The sequence below is a fragment of the Astyanax mexicanus genome, unplaced genomic scaffold (genome assembly GCF_023375975.1).
Source record: "Astyanax mexicanus isolate ESR-SI-001 unplaced genomic scaffold, AstMex3_surface scaffold_97, whole genome shotgun sequence".
Taxonomy (NCBI): domain Eukaryota; kingdom Metazoa; phylum Chordata; class Actinopteri; order Characiformes; family Acestrorhamphidae; genus Astyanax; species Astyanax mexicanus.
Genome location: NW_026040107.1, coordinates 12,501 through 17,500, shown reverse-complemented (window position 1 = coordinate 17,500; position 5,000 = coordinate 12,501). Strand labels below are relative to the sequence as shown.

Sequence of the window (5,000 nt, the reverse complement as noted above, 5' to 3'; positions counted from 1 at the left end):
GGCTGAGGACTGAGGCCCAGGCCTGGGTGAGTCCTCCAGGGCTGGTTCCCCAGGGGATTGGCTGAGGACTGAGGCCCAGGGCTGGGTGGAGGACTGAGGCCCAGGCCTGGGTGAGTTCAGCTTGGTCTACCAGTGGAAGGTGCGAAAAGTCGAAAAAAAAAAATAAATGACTAAGTCCAACTTGGTCTACCACTGGTTGGTGCGAAAACCTGAAAAAAATGACTAAGTCCAACTTGGTCTACCAGTGGTAGGCTCGAAAAGTTGAAAAAAAATGACTAAGTCCAACTTGGTCTACCAGTGGTAGGCTCGAAAAGTCGAAAAAATGACTAAGTCCAACTTGGTCTACCAGTGGTAGGCTCGAAAAGTCGAAAAAATGACTAAGTCCAACTTCGTCTACCAGTGGTAGGCTCGAAAAGTCGAAAAAATGACTAAGTCCAACTTGGTCTACCAGTGGTAGGCTCGAAAAGTCGAAAAAATGACTAAGTCCAACTTGGTCTACCAGTGGTAGGCTCGAAAAGTTGAAAAAATGACTAAGTCCAACTTGGTCTACCAGTGGTAACTCTGAAAAGTCGAAAAAATGACTAAGTCCAACTTGGTCTACCAGTGGTAGCTCTGAAAAGTCGAAAAAATGACTAAGTCCAACTTGGTCTACCAGTGGTAGCTCTGAAAAGTCGAAAAAATGACTAAGTCCAACTTGGTCTACCAGTGGTAGGCTCGAAAAGTTGAAAAAATAACTAAGTCCAACTTGGTCTACCAGTGGTAGCTCTGAAAAGTCGAAAAAATGACTAAGTCCAACTTGGTCTACCAGTGGTAGGCTCGAAAAGTCGAAAAAATGACTAAGTCCAACTTGGTCTACCAGTGGTAGGCTCGAAAAGTTGAAAAAATGACTAAGTCCCATTTGGTCTACCAGTGGTAGCTCTGAAAAGTCGAAAAAATGACTAAGTCCAACTTGGTCTACCAGTGGTAGGCTCGAAAAGTTGAAAAAATGACTAAGTCCAACTTGGTCTACCAGTGGTAGCTCTGAAAAGTCGAAAAAATGACTAAGTCCAACTTGGTCTACCAGTGGTAGGCTCGAAAAGTTGAAAAAATAACTAAGTCCAACTTGGTCTACCAGTGGTAGCTCTGAAAAGTCGAAAAAATGACTAAGTCCAACTTGGTCTACCAGTGGTAGGCCCGAAAAAGCTGAAAAAATGACTAAGTCCAACTTGGTCTACCAGTGGTAGGCTCGAAAAGTTGAAAAAATGACTAAGTCCCATTTGGTCTACCAGTGGTAGCTCTGAAAAGTCGAAAAAATGACTAAGTCCAACTTGGTCTACCAGTGGTAGGCTCGAAAAGTCGAAAAAATGACTAAGTCCAACTTGGTCTACCAGTGGTAGGCTCGAAAAGTTGAAAAAATGACTAAGTCCAACTTGGTCTACCAGTGGTAGGCCCGAAAAAGCTGAAAAAATGACTAAGTCCCACTCGGTCTACCAGTGGTAGGTCGAAAAAGTGCGAAATTTTTCTAAGTCCCCACTTTTGGTCTACCATTTCACGCCAAAAACTAGTGAGGGTGGCGAGCTCCAGGATTTCTGACCCCCTTCGCCCGACTCCCTTGCCCGACGAAGGTGCACTCCGGTCGGCCTCGGAGCGAGTTCGCCCGCGCTCTGGAGGATTTTTCGTCGGGGGGTTTTTCAAAGGGGTGCCGTCGGACTGTTGAGGAGAGTGGCAATGACTAGGGGTCCAAGCACTGGAGATGATTCTCCATTCATTTCTAAGCATGGCAGAGCTTAAATAAAGCCCCAATAATGGTTCCAAAGTGGATTTTTGGACACTATAACACGGACCCGATCCTACCCGACCAAGAAGCTCCGCAGGTCGGCCTCCGTCCCGCCCCCCGCCCCCCAGGCGGTACGGAGGAAAAACCAAACTTCCAGAGACGGTTCCAGGGGGGGTATCTCTTTCATTATTTTGACCCGATCGAATGGACTACCGAGCCCGCCTGGGTAGGCAACCGCGCGGCCCTCCGTGGCCACTGTGCGCGGTGCGTTCCTACCCGACCCAGCGGGTTAGCCTCCAGGGGGGTCCTCCGTCAGGGGGAGGACCTTTCCGAACCTATCCGAGGGAGTCGTAGACGGCCCGTCTATATCTCAATCTGCCCTACACGATAACCGGTCGGCCCGGAGCCGTCGGACTCGGATGCCTCGGTGGTCCTCGCGTCCAACCGAGCTCCAGCACCCGGCTTCAAAAAGCTCCGGACCCCCGGTTTCGGAACGAGCGTTTCCTTGTTATCCCCGAAGCAAGCGGGAACTCGCGCAGCGGAGTTGCCACACTAATTTCCACTGGGAGCAATGAGGGGTGAGCTCGGACGAGCCTCTCCGCCCGTCCCCCCCTCCCCGGGGGGTCCTTCGGACGGTACGGGGCCGATCCCTCTCCCCTCTAAGAACCAATGGTTTTTTCTGTGACAAAAACCACTCGCAGCAACCTGGTTGATCCTGCCAGTAACATATGCTTGTCTCAAAGATTAAGCCATGCAGGTCTAAGTGCACACGGAAGGTACAGTGAAACTGCGAATGGCTCATTAAATCAGTTATGGTTCCTTTGATCGCTCCACACGTTACTCGGATAACTGTGGTAATTCCAGAGCTAATACATGCAAACGAGCGCTGACCGGTCCTCTCTCGGGGGGGCCGGGATGCGTGCATTTATCAGACCCAAAACCCACCCGGGGGGACCCGCGAGGGTTTCCCCCGGCCCTTTGGTGACTCTAGATAACCTCGGGTCGATCGCGCGCCCACCGCGGCGGCGACGTCTCATTCGAATGTCTGCCCTATCAGCTGTCGATGGTAGCATAGGGGGCTACCATGGTGACCACGGGTAACGGGGAATCAGGGTTCGATTCCGGAGAGGGAGCCTGAGAAATGGCTACCACATCCAAGGAAGGCAGCAGGCGCGCAAATTACCCATTACCGACACGGTGAGGTAGTGACGAAAAATAACGATGCAGGTCTCTTTCGAGGCCCTGTAATCGGAATGAACGTATCCTAAACACATGGGTGAGGACCCATTGGAGGGCAAGTCTGGTGCCAGCAGCCGCGGTAATTCCAGCTCCAATAGCGTATATTAAATTTGCTGCAGTTAAAAAGCTCGTAGTTGGACTTCGGGAGTGGGCTGGCGGTCCGCCGCGAGGCGAGCTACCGCCTGTCCCAGACCCTGCCTCCCGGCGCCCCCCGGATGCCCTTGGTTGGGTGTCCGGTCCTCAGGGGTCCGGAGCGTTTACTTTGAAAAAATCAGAGTGTTCAAAGCGGGCACCAAACTCGCCTGAATGCCTGAGCTAGGAATAATGGAATAGGACTCCGGTTCTATTTTGTGGGTTTCCTGAACCAGGGCCATGATTAAGAGGGACGGCCGGGGGCATTCGTATTGCGCCGCTAGAGGTGAAATTCTTGGACCGGCGCAAGACGGACGAAAGCGAAAGCATTTGCCAAGAATGTTTTCATTAATCAAGAACGAAAGTCGGAGGTTCGAAGACGATCAGATACCGTCGTAGTTCCGACCGTAAACTATGCCGACCCGCGATCCGGCGGCGTTATTCCCATGACCCGCCGGGCAGCGTGCGGGGAAACCAGAGTCTTTGGGTTCCGGGGGGAGTATGGTTGCAAAACTGAAACTTAAAGGAATTGACGGAAGGGCACCACCAGGAGTGGAGCCTGCGGCTTAATTTGACTCAACACGGGGAACCTCACCCGGCCCGGACACGGAAAGGATTGACAGACTGATGGCTCTTTCTCGATTCTGTGGGTGGTGGTGCATGGCCGTTCTTAGTTGGTGGAGTGATTTGTCTGGTTAATTCCGATAACGAACGAGATTCCTTCGTGCTAAATAGTTACGCGGCCCCCCGCGGTCGCGGTTAACTTCTTAGAGGGACCAGTGGCGTATAGCCACGCGAGATGGAGCAATAACAGGTCTGTGATGCCCTTAGATGTCCGGGGCTGCACGCGCGCCACAATGGCCGGGCCAGCGTGTGCCTACCCTACGCCGAGAGGCGCGGGTAATCCGCTTAAACCCGTTCGTGACGGGGATTGGGGATTGCAATTATTCCCCATGAACGAGGAATTCCCAGTAAGTGCGGGTCATCAGCTCGCGCTGATTAAGTCCCTGCCCTTTGTACACACCGCCCGTCGCTACTACCGATTGGATGGTTATGTGAGGTCCTCGGATCGGCCACGCCGGGGCTCCTTCGCGGGGCCTTGGTGCTGTGCTGAAAAGTCGATCGAACTTGATCATCTAGAGGAAGTAAAAGTCGTAACAAGGTTTCCGTAGGTGAACCTGCGGAAGGATCATTACCGGGACTTGGGTTGGTAGTGTCTCCCAGTAGGCGCGACTCCCATTTCCACAAACAAAAAATGTTCAAGCCACGGCCCGACGTTGGGAACTACAGGGATTCCCTTCGGCCTTTTAATGACTTGATCGAAAAACGGTGTCCTGAGCAAAAAACGTGTTTTACGGCCAAAGGGAGACGGGTACCTGGCCCCCGAAGTCCGTCTGCGGGGTTTCTTACTCCGGAGGCGGCTCGGCGGCGCGGTTTGATGACCCCGAGTTCGCTTAGGCGTTCCGGGGCGCCCGTACCCGCGGCTGCCGTAAAACATTATTTCAAACCGTCACTTTTTGTGTCTGTTGGTTACATGGCTTCGAAACAAAAACAACCATAAAGAGTACAACTCTTAGCGGTGGATCACTTGGCTCGTGCGTCGATGAAGAACGCAGCCAGCTGCGAGAACTAATGTGAATTGCAGGACACATTGATCATCGACACTTTGAACGCACATTGCGGCCCCGGGTCAATCCCGGGGCCACGCCTGTCTGAGGGTCGCTATTCCAATCTATCGGACCTTTTCGTTCCGTCTCCCTCTTCCCTCCGGGGAAGAGTTAAGAGACGGTTCGAGGGGACCGCGGCTGGAGGTTCGCAGGTGCCCGATCCGAGGCGCCTTCGTCTTCCTAAAAGCAGACTCGGTCAGGTTCCC

At 52.7% G+C, this 5,000-nt stretch overlaps 2 non-coding genes across 2 annotated transcripts; both read left to right on the top strand.

The window, feature by feature from the left end:
• The first annotated feature begins 2,458 nt into the window (after window positions 1-2,458).
• LOC125798945 (18S ribosomal RNA) lies at window positions 2,459-4,322 on the top strand. Its single transcript, XR_007437728.1, has one exon. It is a non-coding gene; the product is annotated as an 18S ribosomal RNA (ribosomal RNA).
• A 373-nt stretch (window positions 4,323-4,695) lies between these two features.
• LOC125798942 (5.8S ribosomal RNA) lies at window positions 4,696-4,849 on the top strand. Its single transcript, XR_007437725.1, has one exon. It is a non-coding gene; the product is annotated as a 5.8S ribosomal RNA (ribosomal RNA).
• Window positions 4,850-5,000: the final 151 nt, after the last annotated feature.